We start from the raw sequence: 18,257 nt of genomic DNA, 5'->3' as shown, positions 1-18,257 counted from the left end.
CTAAGGTGTTTCATCTGTTTACATAATCAGCTCAGATAGTGACCGAGGGCCTGAGCTCTGGAGAGTGGCAGACACCAACTCTATAAGGTCAATTTCAGTTCAGCCATCACTGTTTACAAGATGCCAGGCAGGTGAGAAGCATCTTCACCTCTGAGTGCAGGTCCTCTCACTTGTAAAATGGGGCTGATGCCAATCTCGGCATGGGGTCATTTTGAAGACTAAATAAGATCTGTAGGAGACTTCCCTGGTGGTGGAGTGCTTAAGAATTCGCCTGCCAATGCAGGGGACACGGGTTCGAGCCCTGGTCCGGGAAGATCCCACATGCAGCAGAGCAACTAAGCCCATGTGCCACAACTACTGAGCCTGTGCTCTAGAGCCCGCGAGCCACAACTACTGAAGCCCATGCACCACAACTACTGAAGCCCGCGTGCCTACGGCCCGTGCTCTGGAACAAAAGAAGCTACCACAGCAAGAAGCCCTCACACCAAAACAAAGAGCAGCCCCCGCTCGCCGCAACTAGAGAAAACCTGTGCACAGCAACGAAGACTCAACGCAGCCATAAATAAATAAATAAATAAATAATTTTAAAAACACACACGTAAGATGATTTTTTTAAAAAAAGATCTGTATGTAGAACACTGAGCACCTAAGGGCTTGATTATGGGCTGTTTTTATTCAAACGGTATTGATACAGAACTTTTCAAAGCTTCTGCTTCTGAGGTTTACACGTGCTGCTATGCGTAAGCCGGAAACTGATCATCACCATCTTTACATCACTTTGTGAAGTTGTAACAATGGTGTTATGCATCTAGGGTTTTACAGGTAGTCCCAATTTCACATATTTAACACATTCTCCTGTCAAGAACCAAATACTTTATTTCAAAAATAAAATTACACTTCAGAACATAATATGGTAACCAGAGCCGGACCTAAGCTCCCACAATAACAACCAGAAAACTGGACAAAATATATGAAGTAACTGTTTTCAGACACAGAAGGGGCTACAGTCCCTGAAAGAAGGGAAGCAAACTAGGAGGACCCCAGGCTGGGTCAGCTCTTGGCCTGGAGGCACTTTCTGAAATGTGGTGCTGGGAGGGGGACCCAAGCAGACCATGGTGGTCCTGCCGAGGCAAAGGCACCAGGAGTTCACGGAAGACGAGGTGCCTGGAAACACCAGAAAAATAAATGAAATGAAGAGCTATATAGCTATTATAAGCCAGTGGTGGTGACAACTTACTAGGATATACTCAATCCAAAAGAAGACTGGAAAAGAAAAAAGCAACAAGGAAACAAATAATACATGCGAGATTTAAATCCAACTAAATTGGTAATTATTTAAGTGTAAATGGTCTAAATAGTCTAATTACAAGGCAGAGATCAGAGAATAGACATACCATGCAAACACTAATATCAAGAAAGCTCGAGTGATTATAACAATATTAGACAAAGTAGACGTCAGAACAAATATATTATTACCAGGACAGACTTCTCATCATGACAAAAGTGGCAGATTCATCAAGATGACATAACAATCATAATGTGTGTGTACTGGGAATTCCCTGGCGGTAAGTGGTTAGGGGTCCATGCTTCCACTGCAGGGGGCACAGGTTCAATCTCTGGCCGGGGGACTAAGATCCCAAAAGCTGCATGGTACGACCAAAAAACAAAAAAAAACTGTGTGTACCTATCACAGGAGATGTAACAATGCCTCTCCTAGGCGCTTACCAAAGAGAAATGACAGCATTTGTTCACAGCAAGACTTGATGAAAAATATCCATAGCACCTTTACTCATAATTTCCCTGAACTGGAAACAACCCGATGTCCATGCAAAGTGAAGTGTGTTAATAAGTCCATACATTGGAATACTATTCAGCAATAAAAGAAACAAAAATCCCGACACAAGCAACATGATAATGAACCTCAAGGAAGAACATGGTGCTGAGGCAAAGGGGCCAGACCCAAAAGAGTGCATAGGATTTGATTCTATTGATAGGATGTTCTAGAAAAGGCAAATATAATCTATTGTGACTGCAAGCAGAAGCAGATCAGTGGTTGCCTGGGGCTGGGATGAGCTATTTAGAAACGGGCAAGAGTGTACTTTTTAAAGTGATGGAAATGGTCCATATATGGATTGTGGTAACAGGTACACGGGTGCACACTTTTGTCAAAACTCAAACTCTATACTTAAATTGGATGTATTTTATTGTGAGTGTTTTATACCTCAATAAAATTGCTTTTTAAAAGAACAAAAGCATACAGCATATTTATCAGTAAACAAAGAAAAATTAAGTAACAACTGGATCCTTAGATATGTGGTATCTCACGAGAAGGAAATCAGGCATATTCTGAAAGAGATAAGCTAAAAAGTAACAATAGAAGAAAAGGGCCCAAGTCAATGTTCCCAATAAACTATCCTATTTCAAGTTCTTTTCCATCACCAATTCTGAACCCACTTCTTTGTTTAAAAGTAGAAGCCACAAAACAAACCTAATTTCAATCTTCTTTAATAGTCATAGATTATATGGTAAGCAAGTGAATTCTGAAAGAGCAAACTTTGAAGACAATGAATTTAAAAAAAAATTCAAAGCAGTGAAATATTTCCAGTAAGAAAAAAAGATTTCTTTGGAGAGTAAGTGCATCTTACAAGGGAAGAAAGAATATGTGCTTCTTGAAGAAGCTGTCATAGTTGCTCTCATTGTGTTCCACTGTTATGAACAGTCTCTTTGAGGAACTAAAGCAATTCTCTCTGCCCCCAACTCCATCCACACTTTGCTGGGATTTCTCTTCGAAACCAAATCACAAGAATCTTCTCTGTTCATCAGCGAGCAGAGTTGGGACAAAGCTCTGAACTCTAAGGCTGACCTAAAAGCATCATGCAGAACACAGAGCGGGTGTGACAATACTCTTCAGCAGACGGCCCACTGTGCAAAGCAAGCAAGTCACCTTAATTCCGAGATGCATGAACACAGTCATCGCCCTACACCCTCAGGCTCTTGCCTGAGCCTTTCTTTCACCTTCTGGCCCCAACTGAACCCCAGCACATGGTACCCTGCAAGCCCCTGTGCCTCCCACCCGCTTTTGTGCCACAACACAATTCACTGCAAATCTATCCTCCCATCTTCAGATGACTTCTCACCACCTCCACTGCTGGCCGCTGGTCCCAAAGCCGGGATCATCTCTTGCTGAGCGCTGCAGCATCTCCTGCTTCTTGCTTCCACAGCACCTAGACGATGCTGCGTGAGCACTTGAGTCAGGGTGTGCCGCCCCAGTGCTCAAACTTTCCTGTGTCCCGTCCCAGGACCAGTAAAAGTGGAGATCCTCGTGATTGCCTAAAAAGCCTCGCCAACCACCCCCCACCTGTCTCGCGGTCCCTCGCACTCAGCCCCTTGGCTGCAGCCTCCTTGCTGTTCCTCCACCACGTGGTTCCAGTCTTAGGGTCTCTGCCCTGCTGAGCCCTCTGCCTGGACCCACTTCCCCCCAGCCCTCACACCTCCCCAGGACGCTGTTCAACCGTCCCTTTATAAGTGGTGCCTTCTCCAAACACCCTATTTGAAACTGCCGCACACACCGGCAAGCCCTGCCCCCCTCTGGCCTCTACAATTCTCCACAACATTTACTACTGTGCGGACAGTGTGTATTCGTTGGTCTGTCTCTCGCCCCCCCAACACCCCCCGGTAGAATGTTAGCTCCAGGGACTTCCCTGGTGGTCCAGTGTAAGTGCAGGGGGGCCCAGGTTCGATTCCTGGTCAGGGAACTAGATCCCACATGCCACAACTAAGAGTTCACGTGCTGGGCTTCCTTGGTGGCACAGTGGTTAAGAATCCGCCTGCCAATGCAGGGGACACGGGTTCGAGCCCTGGTCCGGGAAGATCCCACATGCCGCGGAGCAACTAAGCCCGTGAGCCACAACTCCTAAGCCTGCGCCTAGAGCCCATGCTCTGCAACAAGAGAAGCCACTGCAATGAGAAGCCCGCGCACCGCAGCGAAGAATAGCCCCCCCTCGCCGCAACTAGAGAAAGCCCACGCACACAGCAACAAACACCCAGTGCAGACAAAAATAAATAAATTAAATAAATAAAGTAAAAAAAAAAAAAGTGTTATTTAAAAAAAAAAAAAAAAAAAAAAAAAAAGAGTTCACGTGCTGCAACTAAAAGATCCCGCGTGCCACAACTAAGACCCAGAGCAGCCAAATAAATAATTAAATAAATATATTAAACAAAGAATGTTAGCTCCATAGGGGCACCCATAGCAGTACTATTCACGGATGCATGGTACACAGTGAAATTTACTGAATGAATGACTGAATTTTTAGCAGATTTCAAACAAAGCCCGAGAACCACCTCATAGCATATCTCTACATTTCCTGGTCTTGACTTTGACTAGAAGTAGGAATACTAAAATAAATCAAAGATAATGTATAAAACCCTCAGAAAAGGTATTTCCAAAAGAGCTAAAACCAGGGGATATTGTGACAGTGCACTGCCACCTGGAATTTCAGGCGTTTGGGGCCCCTGAAGTCCTAAAACCGCCCAATCATCCCTCTACTGTCAGTTCAAAAAGCTGACGGTCAATTTTTCCAGTACAGGTGATGTTTCCTAGGTCCTTAGAACTCTCCAGGAATATATATTAAGACCCCAGCTTTGCTAATATTTGCTACAGCATGTAGTATTTTCCCTCAATTATGTGGACCCAGGCAACAAGACAGCTACAAAGTTGAGTCAGTTGCAGATGTTGGCTGATTGGCTAGACTTTCCTTTTGGCTAAGAGTGGTTTCCCCACACTTGCCGTGGGATCTAAACTCATGGCTCTGAAACATCACCAGTAGCCCCTTCCAAGAATTTCGGACACTTCTGGGCAGTAGTAAACACTCCTTACAGCTGTCTGATACTGGCATGCCAGAAGTCTGTGGGTTTCACATCCATCCTTTTGCAGAGTGAGCTGGTAGCAGGTGGAAAGTCCTCTGTGGCCTGACGCTGTTCTAGTCTCCCCTATGTGCCTTTTTGTTTAATAAGACATTTCCAACGGAGCACTTAAAATATATTAGATTCTCAATGTCTCATTCAACAAAGCACATAAAGCAGAGACCTGTGCACTGCCCCCAAATTCTGGATTTTAGTATCATGATATATTAACTAGGAATTGTATAGTTTATATGTTTTTTTAAAAACAAACTCCAGCACTATTTACAATAGCCAAGACATGGAAGCAGCCTAAATGTCCGTCCACAGATGAATGGATAAAGATTATGTGGTATATATCAATATATACACAATGGTATATTATGCAGCCATAAAAAAGAATGAAATAATGCCATTTGCAGCAACATGGACGGACCTAGAGATTATCATACGAAGTGAAGTGAGTCAGACAGATAAAGACAAATATTATATGATATCACTTATACGTGGAATCTAAAAAAATGATACAAATGAACTGATTTACAAAACAGAAATAGACTCACAGACATAGAAAACAAACTTATGGTTACCGAAGGAGAAAGGTGGGGAGGGATAAATTAGGAGTTTGGGATTAACAGATACGCACCATTATATATAAAATAGATAAACACAAGGACCTACTGTATGGCACAGGGAACTACTTTCTTTTTTTTTTTTTTTTTTTTTTTTTTTTAATTTTTTTTTTTAATTTATTTTATTTATTTTTGGCTGCATTGGGTCTTCGTTGCTGCACATGGGCTTTCTCTAGTTGTGGCGAGCGGGGGCTACTCTTCGTTGCAGTGTGCAGGCTTCTCATTGTGGTGGCTTCTCTTGTTGCGGAGCACGGGCTCTAGGCACGCTGGCTTCACTAGTTGTGGCACGTGGGCTCAGTAGTTGTGGCTCGCAGGCTCTAGAGCACAGGCTCAGTAGTTGTGGCGCACGGGCTTAGTTGCTCTGCGGTATGTGGGATCTTCCCGGACCAGGGCTTGAACCCATGTCCCCTGCATTGGCAGGCGGATTCTTAACCACTGCGCCACCAGGGAAGCCCGGGAACTACTTTCAATATCTTGTAATAACCTATAATGGAAAAGAATCTGAAAAATAATATATATATGTATAACTGAATCACTTTGCTGTACACCTGAAACTAACAGAACGTTCTATCAACTATACTTCAATTAAAAAAAACCCCAGGGCTTCCCTGGTGGCGCAGTGGTTGAGAATCTGCCTGCCAATGCAGGGGACACGGGTTCGAGCCCTGGTCTGGGAAGATCCCACACGCCACAGAGCAACTAGGCCTGTGAGCCACAACTACTGAGCCTGTGCGTCTGGAGCCTGTGCTCCACAACAAGAGAGGCCGCGATAGTGAGAGGCCCGTGCACCGCGATGAAGAGTGGCCCCCGCTTGCCGCAACTAGAGAAAGCCCTCGCATAGAAACAAAGACCCAACACAGCCAAAAATAAATATAAATAAATAAATTTAAAAACAAAAACAAAAACAAAAACAAAAACCCGATGCGTGCTCATTTCCCCACTAACTTTTCCTGGTGACAGACAGAAAATAGCAGTTGTGAAGTGCCTACCTCCTATTCAGGCTCTGCTTTTTGGGGGATGGGCAAACTTGGTCACATTATTTTAACTAGCATAGAAAACACTAGTGCTGTGTTTAGTACACAGGTGGCCATCACTGTCTTAAACCAATAGTAATTCCCATCAACCACGGGCTCAGAAGAGCTCAGGGAAAATTAAATAGCAACCACCTAAAAGATCAGAGAGAGAGTTGCCAGCCTGCAGATCAGGGGTCTGGTGGTCACATGCCAGGGTTCCTATAGTTCTAGTGATTTGCAGATGTTAAAGGATTGTGTCATTCCAGTAAAAGTGTAGCTCTTCTGAATTTTTCTGGGAAGAGATAATCATGGCTGATCTTAGAACCTGAATGATGTCTTGTAAAAGGAAAACCAGCCCAAATAAACTGGTTTAAAATAAACAAACAAAAAAGACAACTAGGGCTTCCCTGGTGGCGCAGTGGTTGGGAATCTGCCTGCCAATGCAGGGGACACGGGTTCGAGCCCTGGTCTGGGAAGATCCCACATGCCGCGGAGCAAATAGGCCCGTGAGCCACAATTACTGAGCCTGCGCGTCTGGAGCCTGTGCTCTGCAACAAGAGAGGCCGCGATAATGAGAGGCCCACGCACCGCGATGAAGAGTGGCCCCCACTTGCCGCAACTAGAGAGAGCCCTCGCACAGAAACGAAGACCCAACACAGCCATAACTAAATAAATAAATAAATAAAATTTAAAAAAAAAAAAAAAAGACAACTAAATTTCTCATAGGACTGGTTTAAGCCTTTTTACTCTCTTTGAAAGCTGCCACAATTTTCTCAGATGTCCCCAGTTTTCAGAGCCGCAGAGGCTGCGTGGCAGGGCAGGTGGCGTCTCCAACCCGGGGCGCCAATACCCAGGCTTGTGGGAGCCAACACAGATAAGGAGTCAGCCCAAAGGACTGCCTACCAGTGGGGTTTGGACTAACAGCCTTTCCCTCTTCTTCAGGGTCTTTCCTCTCTAGGCGGCATTTCTGTTTAGAGATGCAAGTTGAAAGTGCAGAATCTGGGTCCATCATTTCTGTGGGTTCCTCACCACCCGTTGCCTGTGGCTGCCTGGCCTCTCCAATTGCAAATCCAATTAGCTGTGCTTAGTCAAGTGTTTACCTCTGCTGTTTGAAAGTTTAAATGGATCTTTAACTCTTTCCCTCACTAGAAGTCTCCACAAAGGCATGGATAATTGATGCGGGGTCGAATGGGGCCTCAGGTTTTCTTCTCTTTTGGGACTGGTGGCTCTCAGCTGGAGGAAGTTTTACACATCAGACAGGGTGGGACAGCGGCCGTCTGTGACTGTCAATCAGGGAGGCTGTTTGTCTGGGGAAGGCCCTGCACAGGGACACAAACAAACTCTTCCAAACAAAGGTGGAAACAAAAGAGAAAACAAAGCCTGAAGCGGGGTTCCCGGGTTAAGATTTCCCTCTCTACGACCACATGCAAAAGGGCTCGATGTTCTACCATTTAACTCTGGGCTTCAAGTCAGAAGTTGCATAGAGGTAAGTATTTGCAGATTTTAGCCATCTACCATGTTTTGAGGCACTTCGAGCAATAATTTTATAATCACAAAATAGGCTGGTAACTTTGTTCCTTGAAACTGACAGAAAAGTAATACTAAAATGTTTTCCTCTGTGTCGCTTTTTTTTTTCAGTACTTCTGTGGTCCTGTATTTTGCATATAATTACCAAATTAAAAAAAGAGGTCTCTATGTCATGTCTGTGTCTATCTTTCTTTCTACAGGCCAGCTCAGAAAACCCTTTTAAAAGAACTTTGGGGCTTCCCTGGTGGCGCAGTGGTCGAGAATCTGCCTGCTAATGCAGGGGACACGGGTTCGAGCCCTGTCCTGGGAAGATCCCACATGCCGCAGAGCAACTAGGCCCGTGAGCCACAACTACTGAGCCTGTGCGTCTGGAGCCTGTGCTCCGCAACGAGAGGCCACGATAGTGAGGCCCGCGCACCGCGATGAAGAGTGGTCCCCACTTGCCGCAGCTAGAGAAAGCCCTCGCACAGAAACGAAGACCCAACACAGCCAAAAATAAATAAATAAATAAATTAATAATAATTAAAAAAAAGAAAAAAAAAGAACTTTGTAAGGTAGCAATTTCTGTCTTTCCAATGTATCCTTTTTATAATGAAACGTACTTTTTTTTTCAAAGTCCATGGCAAGTATATTTCTTATGCCTTAGCCCCAAATGCCAAATATAATTTATGCATTCTTTCAACCCGAATGTTCTTTGAAATCATGCTAAATATGTTTGAGACCAACGTTAATAAATATTTAAGAAATCAAAGTGAAAAGTAAAAATTGAAAAGAAAAGGCACCAGACTGGAAAGAAAGGAGTAAATTTGTTTTTATTCAGAGACAGGATCTTACATGTAGAAAATCCTAAAGAACTCACACACATACACACATACACAAATCTACTAGAACTAATAAATTAGTTCAGCAAGATTGTAGGATACAAGATCACCATACAAAAACCAATTCTATTTCCATGTACTAGCAATGAACAACCAAAAATGAAATTAAAGAAACAATTTCATCCATAATAGCATCAAAAACGTTAAAATAATTGTGAATAAATTTAAGAAGACACATACGACTGAAAACTACAAAGCACTGCTGAGAGAAATTAGGGACGACGTAAACAACTGTAGAGACATTTCATTCATGGATTGGAAGACTTAATGTTGTTAAAATGACAGTTGTCTCCAAATCTATACATTCAACAAAATCCCTACCAAAATCTGAGTAGGATTTTTTTTTTTGGCAGAAATTGAAAAACTGATGCTAAAATTCATATGGAAATGCAAAGGATCCAGAAGAGCCAAAAACAATTTTGAAAAAAAAAAAAAAAAGAATAAAGTGAGAAGATTTTTATTTCCTGATTTCAAAAGTTACTATAAAGCTACAGTAATCAAGACAGTGTGGAACCAGCATAAGGACAGACATATACATCAAGAGAACAAAACTAAGAGTCCAGAAATAAGTCCTTAAATTTATGGTCAATTAATTTTCAACAAAGGTGCCAAGACAATCCAATGGGGGAAGAAAACGTGTTTTTCTTCAAACAAAAAAACAAACTTTTTTCAGACAACTAGATAGCCACATGCAAAAAAAGATGAATTTAGACCCTTACCTCACATTATACATGACAACTCAAAAATCAAACAAAGACCTAAGAGCTAAAATGCTAAAACACTTCTAGAAGAAAAAGAGAAAAAAATCTTTGGGGAATTCAGTTAGGCAAAAAGTTCTTAGATAAGACACCAAAATTCATTCTAAAAATTTGTAAACTGGACTTCAAAATTAAAACCTTCTGTACTTCAAAAGTCACTATGAAGAAAATGAAAAAGAAGTCACTGACTGGGAGGAAGTATTTGTGAATTATACATATGATAAATAACATAAATAAAGACAATCAATTTTTTAAATGGGCATAAGATTTAAACAGACATTTCACCAAAGAAGATATAAGAATGGCTAATCACCACAAACATGTCCAATATCACTAACTGTTAGGGAAATGCAAATCAAGACCCAATGAAGCACCACTTCACACCCACTAGGAAGGCTAGAATCAAAGACAACAGCAAGTGTTGATGAGGCTATGGCAAACCTGGAACTCTCATAAAATGATGGTGAGAATGTAAATATAGTATCGCTTAGCAATATTTCTATGAAATATAGTATAATTTAGAAAGCAATTAGTGATTCCTTAGAAAGTTAAACACGAATTCACCATACAGCCCAGCAATTCCACTCCTAGTTACACACCCAGGAGAAATGAAAACATACATCCACACTTGTACGTGAATGTGAACACAGCAGCATCGTTTGCAATAGACCAAAAGTGGGAATAATTCAAATGTCCATCAACTGGCGAAGGGATAAACAAAATGTGGTCTATCCATGTAATGGAATATTATTCAGCAATAAAAGGGAACGAGAGACCGGAACACACAACGTGGATCAACCTCCAAAACCTGGTGTTAAATGAAAGAAGCCATATGCAAAAGACTAACAGTCTACAGCCTGTAAGATTCCACTCATATGAAATGTTCAGAAAAGGAAAATTACTATAGAGACAGAAAGCAAATTATTGGTTGCCTGGGGATGGGAGCAGGAAGTGACTACAAGTGGGCACAAGAGTGTCTACAAGGGTGTCTCTTTGAGACATGGAATTGTTTTAAAATTAGACTGTGGTGCTGGCTGCACAACTCAGAGTTTACTAAAACTCATCAAATTATACACTCATAATGAGTGAATTTTATAACATGTAATATCATGCCTCGATAAAGCTGTTTTTAAAAGAGTAAAAGTTGCAAAATTTTCTTTTGACCAAAACCATGTTTCAAAGACACCAATTCTCACACGAATTCAAAAAGATTAATATTCAGACTCTGGATTAAGCTCTGAAGTCAGTGTGAGAAAATGAAATGTCTTCCGTGGCAATAATGATGTGACGTCATAGTACTTTAACCATGATGTTCTTTATATATGAGAGGAACATTTGCATACTTTATGAATTAAGCATCTATTTTGGAGTCTCCTTATAATCGGAAACATCCTTCTCTAACAGGAGAGGGTATGCAGTCAGAGAAGTGAGTAGATTGTCAACAGACAGATGGAATTTATCAAATGTTATGTGCCCCACTTGCATATGATGAAATTATTTCAGTATATCACAGAAGAAAATGGTAGCAAAACATCTTAACCATACAAATTGATTTTAACTGACAAATTGATTTTACTGTCTATTTGATAACCAGTATCCCTTTAAAACCATTCTTTCAATGAGCCAAACCCAGGACATTTGTCAATATCTAAATGAGTAAGTTTTACTCACAGCAAATTAGGAATCAACTTCATTGATGTCCGTTAAGACGTATGATTTCTATGTAAGGATGAGGAAGATAAAGGCAGCTGTCAGTTACTTAACCTTTTTTATTCTGGAAACCGGCAATTAAAAACAAAGAAGTTAAGCATTGATCCTGCTCTATTAGTCTTCTATTGCTGTGTAACAAATATCCACAAACTCAGTGGCTTAAAAACACCACTAATAAATACCTCCTAGTTCTGGAGGTCAGAAGTCCTGGCTGGCTCTGCTGGGTTTTCTGCTTAGGGGCTCACAAAGCCAGAATCAAGGTGCTGGCAACCTGGGTTCTTATCTAGAGGCTCCAGGGAGGAATCTGCTCCCAAACTCATTCATGCTGTTGGCAGAATGCAGTTCCGAGGGCTGTAGGACTGAGGTCCCTGTTCCCTTGCTGCCTGCCAAGGAGGAGGGGTCACCCTCAGCTCCTCGACAACACTCACAATCCTTCTCATGGGGCCCCCTCCACCTGCAAAGTCGGCAAGGGTGCGTCCCACCTTTCTCCTGCTTCAATCTCTCTGACTTCTGCTGCCGGCCTGAGGACATTCTCTGCTTTTAAAGGGCTGGTGTGAGCAAATTCAACCCACCCAGAACACAACCTTAATTATATCTGCAAAATCTCTTTCAGTGGGTTACCCCTGGGAGTAACACGTGGAGGCTTTTAAAAGTCACGGGAGACGTCGCAGAACCGCACCTGACTGTCTTTACAGGCAAATATATAGCTCAAGTGGATGAGTAAAAGCAGTCAACGTGGAAGGAATGGCATGATTAGCAAACTCACCGTTTCCTAACTTCCTAATAAAATAATCGATTTATGCAGAGATCGTCAGTGAAAATGAAACGAACGGCAGATGACAGCTGAATGAGGAGCCGGAGAGCTGACCGCACCTGAGCCCACTTTAGAGAAGTGACGGCAGAGCGGCACCTACGTGTCACGTGCCTCTTGCTACAAAGTCCGAACCTAACACGCTAATCCAGCTGTTGGAGCTGGCTTTCAGTACACAGGAAATTTAGGAAGCAGAAGTGCAATTTAAATGACACCACGAAAAAGCAAACAGAGAAATCCAGAATGTGGAACACTCTACAGCCGGCCCAGTTTCTTCAATACATCAATTACCTGGGGGTGGGGGTGGGGTGGGGGACTGTTCTGGATTAATGGGATGTTATTACCAATTACAATACAAGAACAATATTTGGATCCTGATTCAAAAAACACAAGAGTAAAAGGACATTTTAAAGTTAATCAGAAAAACCTGAATATGGACTCAGTATTAAAGTAAGACTCATCATTTTCATTGGTTGGCATAAAGGTCTTAAGGTTGTATGAGAAAACATTCAGATTTTTTAGAGATGCACATAGGGCTGAAATGCTACGAGAGGATTGCTAATAGCTTTAAAATATTCCGGCAACCACAAAAAGAGGGGATGGACAAAGCAGGTACACAAAATGTTGAAACATATCGAATCTGGGTGATGTATATGCATGGGGGCTCATTGTTCTGGTCCATTTTCACCCAGGACTAAAAATTTTTATAATAAACGATTTCATTTAAGAGATTTCATTCATTGAGCATCTGCTGAGAATCAATCACTGTGTTCAGGGCTTCGCATCCATTTCCTGCTGGATCCTCACTACGGCCTCATGAAGCAGGTACCATTTGTATCCCCACTTTTATAGCTAAGAATATGAAACAACGACCAGTGTAGGGTGTAGCCGACAGGCCTGCCAATTGCCTGCCACCCCAGCGAAGCCTCAGAGGCCAAGTAAATGAAAGATTTCTACATTTTTTGTTTCACAAAGCAGTTTGACAAGTCGGCTGCAGCCCGCGTTGGAGGGCGATCCCCCAAACCATGCGCCAACCGCAGCACAGGGGATGCCGGAAGGTTCGGAAGGAGACAAAAGGAGGAGACAGGTAGAGGGTGAAAGAGAAACAGAGGGACCACAGAAAAGCAACAAGGTGGAAACACAGGGAGACAGTCACGGAAAGGGGCGGAGGGAAGAGATGGGGAGACAGTGCGGAAGAGGGATGCGCTTGAAGGGGGATGTCACAGACCTAGAGAGTCAGACAAAGCTACTGCAACCTTGGTCCACCTTCCACTCTGCCCCACCCCTCACACCAACCAGAAAACGGGAACGCCTCGGAGCAAAGGAGGGACCAGACACGTTCAGTATAGAGCTCTGTCCACGTGTAGTTACAGATCCGTGTCAGGCACGATTACCCTGTCCCCTCTCCCCATCCCCCAGCCCCCATCCTGTGACCTTCTCCCCAGCCAGCTCACCAGCTCCAAGCTCAGAGTCAGGAGGAAGGGAAGGAGGAGTTACTTATTTATCTAAACCATGTTTCAGTTTTTTAACGGCCTAATTGAGATAAAAGTCACAGACCCTCAGTGCCCAGCAAAGCTGTTCTCAGTGGGGGAAAATCTGTGAGGCTGAAGTTAATAGCACGAGGGCCACGTTAAAGCCACTAGGGGGTTCAGATCAGAGGCTCCTGGAGGCGGCTTCAGGTGATGGTTTAATCACAACGGAAAAAACAGCTCTGGGGCTTGCAACGTGTGACTGGGGGGGTGCGGGGAGTGGGGATGGCAGAAAGGGGTTACAGGAGGGAGAGTGGGGAGCAGAAAACACAAAGGAAGACAGAATCCTCAAACAGAATCCTCAATGCATTTCAGAGACTGGAACTAGAGCTGTAGGGGAGGGCAGGCCTGTCACACACACACACACACACACCCCAGGGCATGTTAATAACACGGAACCACTTGCTCAAATTACACGTTAAAAAACACCTTCTTCTCCTAGTGGCGTTATTCATGAGAGCCAAAAACTGGAAACAGTCGGCGGATGAATGGATAAATGAAATGTGGCATAGCCATACATGGGAATATTATCAGGTACAGAAAGGCAGGCAGTACTGATACACACGCTACAACGTAGATGAACCCTGAAAACATTATGTTGAGAGAAGCCAGATGCAAAAGGCCACGTGTTATATGATGCCGTTTTTTTTTTTTAACATCTTTATTGGAGTATAATTGCTTTACAATGGTGTATTAGTTTCTGCTTTATAACAAAGTGAATCAGTTATACATATACATATGTCCCCACATCTCTTCCCTCTTGCGTCTCCCTTCTTCTCACCCTCCCTATCCCACCCCTCTAGGTGGTCACAAAGCACCAAGCTGATCTCCCTGCGCTATGCGGCTGCTTCCCACTAGCTATCTGTTTTACGTTTGGTAGTGTATATATGTCCATGCCACTCTCTCACTTTGTCCCAGCTTACCCTTCCCCCTCCCCGTATCCTCAAGTCCATTCTCTAGTAGGTCTGCATCTTTATTCCTGTCTTGCCCCTAGGTTCTTCTGTCCATTTTTTTTCTTTTTTTTTTTTAGATTCCATATATATGTGTTAGCATACGGTATTTGTTTTTCTCTTTCTGACCTACTTCACTCTGTATGACAGTCTCTAGGTCCATCCACCTCACTACAAATAACTCACTTTTGTTCCTTTTTATGGCTGAGTAATATTCCATTGTATATGTGTGCCACATCTTCTTTACCATTCATCTGTTGATGACACTTAGGTTGCCTCCATGTCCTGGCTATTGTAAATAGAGCTGCAATGAACATTTTGGTACATGACTCTTTTTGAATTACGGTTTTCTCAGGGTACATGCCCAGTAGTGGGATTGCTGGGTCGTATGGTAGTTCTATTTTTAGTTTTTTAAGGAAACTCCATACTGTTCTCCACAGTGGCTGTACCAATTTACATTCCCACCAAGAGTGCAAGAGGGTTCCCTTTTCTCCACACCCTCTCCAGCATTTATTGTTTGTAGATTTTTTGATGATGGCCATTCTGACCGGTGTGAGATGATATCTCATTGTAGTTTTGATTTGCATTTCTCTAATGATTAATGATGTTGAGCATTCTTTCATGTGTTTGTTGGCAATCTGTATATCTTCTTTGGAGAAATGTCTATTTAGGTCTTCTGCCCATTTTTGGATTGGGTTGTTTGTTTTTTTGATACTGAGCTGCATGAGTTGCTTGTATGTTTTGGAGATTAATCCTTTGTCAGTTGCTTCATTTGCAAATATTTTCTCCCATTCTGAGGGTTGTCTTTTCGTCTTGTTTATGGTTTCCTCGTCTTGTTTATGGTTTCCTTGGCTGTGCAAAAGCTTTTAAGTTTCATTAGGTCCCATTTGTTTATTTTTGTTTTTATTTCCATTTCTCTAGGAGGTGGGTCAAAAAGGATCTTGCTGTGATTTATGTCATACAGTGTTCTGTCTATGTTTTCCTCTAAGAGTTTGATGGTGTCTGGCCTTACATTTAGGTCTTTAATCCATTTTGAGTTTATTTTTGTGTATGGTGTTAGGGAGCGTTCTAATTTCATTCTTTTACATGTAGCTGTCCAGTTTTCCCAGCACCACTTATTGAAGAGGCTGTCTTTTCTCCATTGTATATTCTTGTCTCCTTTATCAAAGATAAGGTGACCATATGTGTGTGGGTTTATCTCTGGGCATTCTATCCTGTTCCATTGATCTATATTTCTGTTTTTGTGCCAGTACCATACTGTCTTGATTACTGTAGCTTTGTAGTATAGTCTGAAGTCAGAGAGCCTGATTCCTCCAGCTCCGTTTTTCTTTCTCAAGATTGCTTTGGCTATTCAGGGTCTTTTGTGTTTCCATACAAATTGTGAAATTTTTTGTTCTAGTTCTGTGACAAATGCCAGCGGTAGTTTGATAGGGATTGCATTGAATCTGTAGATTGCTTTGGGTAGTATAGTCATTTTCACAATGTTGATTCTTCCAATCCAAGAACATGGTACATCTCTCCATCTGTTTGTATCATCTTTAATTTCTTTCATCAGTGTCTTATAATTTTCTGCATACAAGTCTTCTGTCTCCTTAGGTAGGTTTATTCCTAGGTATTTTATTCTTTTTGTCGCAGTGGTAAATGGGAGTGTTTTCTTAATTTCACTTTCAGATTTTTCATCATTAGTGTATAGGAATGCAAGAGATTTCTGTGCATTAATTTTGTATCCTGCTACTTTACCAAATTCATTGATTAGCTCTAGTAGTTTTCTGGTAGCATCTTCAGGACTCTCTATGTATAGTATCATGTCATCTGCAAACAGTGACAGCTTTACTTCTTCTTTTCCGATTTGGATTCCTTTTATTTCTTTTTCTTCTCTGATTGCTGTGGCTAAAACTTCCAAAACTATGTTGAATAATAGTGGTGAGAGTGGGCAACCTTATCTTGTTCCTGATCTTAGAGGAAATGGTTTCAGTTTTTCACCATTGAGGACGATGTTGGCTGTGGGTTTGTCATATATGGCCTTTATTATGTTGAGGAAAGTTCCCTCTATGCCTACTTTCTGGAGGGTTTTTATCAAAAATGGTGTTGAATTTTGTCAAAAGCTTTCTCTGCATCTATTGAGATGATTGTATGGTTTTCCTCCTTCAATTTGTTAATATGGTGTATCACATTAATTGATTTGCGTATATTGAAGAATCCTTACATTCCTGGGATAAACCCCACTTGATCATGGTGTATGATCCTTTTAATGTGCTGTTGGATTCTGTTTGCTAGTATTTTGTTGAGGATTTTTGCATCTATGTTCATCAGTGATATTGGCCTGTAGTTTTCTTTCTTTGTGACATCTTTGTCTGGTTTTGGTATCAGGGTGATGGTGGTCTTGTAGAATGAGTGATGGTGGTCTTGTAGAATGAGTCCCTCTGCTATATTTTGGAAGAGTTTGAGAAGGATAGGTGTTAGCTCTTCTTATGATGCCATTTATGTGGCGTGTCCAACATGGGCAAATCCACAGAGGCAGAAATTAGATTAGTGGTACTTAGGGGTTGGGGGGAGAGGGAGAATGGAAAGGGACTGCTGATGGGCGTGGAGTTTCTTTCTGGGGTGTTGAAAATGTTCTGTGACAAGAGTTGTTGACGGTCACACAACTCTGAATGCACGAGAACCCACTGAACTGTATATTCGAAATGGGTGAATTTTATGCGATCTCAAATATATCTCAACAAAGCTGTAAAACATTTTTAAAAATTTGAGTAACCAATAAAGAATTCCTTTTTTGCCTTCCCTCTCAAAGATACGGAGTTTCTCAATCTTGTTATCAGGCTAGTTTTATTTTCTGCTTTTCAGTACAAAATCAGAAGCAAAGGAGAGCATTTATATAGATGGCAGGTAACCAAACGCCATGGAAGCAACGAGAAGCAGCAATAAAGGATGAGATGAAAGCCAAATCTGTTCCCCCACCAAATCCTGATGCTCAGGATGAAACGTTTCCATGTGGCTAAGGGCTCTCCCCACGTCGTCCTCAGAACGGACGGGCTACTCTTCATCTGCTTCTCCAGAGCACGCCAGCCGCCTTTTGAGCACTGTATTTTGTGGGTTATCACAGAAGCCACATCTACAGAAGACTGCCTTCATAGATGGCTACTTTGTGACAAAAAGTGGTTCACAAACTTCCAAAGACTTTCCTCACTGGTTTCTGCTTTCCTTGAACAAAGGAGATCACTGTAATTCTTTCTAAAAAAAAAAAAATCTCTCCAGTTTTTACTGGGTGACTTTCTACAGTATGTTACAGTCATGGTTTTCTTTCCAAGAGCCTTTAAAGAATTATCAGAGAAGGAGAACGTCAGATCAGAACAAGTCACTTCATCAACCTGGGTCTACACCTCCTTACCTGTACACGGAAGGGTGACCCAGAATTATCTCTAAGAATATTCAGTCTCAAAGAGATCAGTCAGCCTGTATCTATGGAAATTTTTTTTTTCTTTTTTTGCTGTGCTGTGTAGCATGCGGGAATCTTAGTTCCCCAACCAGGGAGCAAACCCATGCC

General features: G+C 42.2%; 1 protein-coding gene across 8 annotated transcripts in view; it reads right to left on the bottom strand.

Annotated features, from left to right (window-relative positions):
* LOC103005732 (beta-adrenergic receptor kinase 2) overlaps nucleotides 1–18,257 on the bottom strand; it is a 203,196-nt gene that overhangs the window by 82,682 nt on the left and 102,257 nt on the right. Inside the window, exon 2 of one of the 8 annotated variants that reach the window (XM_057526628.1) lies at nucleotides 11,382–11,429. The exons of the other annotated variants lie outside the window; for them this stretch is intronic. The gene's annotated coding sequence lies outside the window, so the exon portion shown is untranslated. The remainder of the gene's footprint in view (nucleotides 1–11,381; nucleotides 11,430–18,257) is intronic. 8 annotated transcript variants of the gene reach the window in all.

The sequence above is a fragment of the Balaenoptera acutorostrata genome, chromosome 13, assembly GCF_949987535.1.
Source record: "Balaenoptera acutorostrata chromosome 13, mBalAcu1.1, whole genome shotgun sequence".
NCBI classification, from domain to species: Eukaryota; Metazoa; Chordata; class Mammalia; order Artiodactyla; family Balaenopteridae; genus Balaenoptera; species Balaenoptera acutorostrata.
This window is presented reverse-complemented; position numbering and strand designations above follow the sequence as displayed.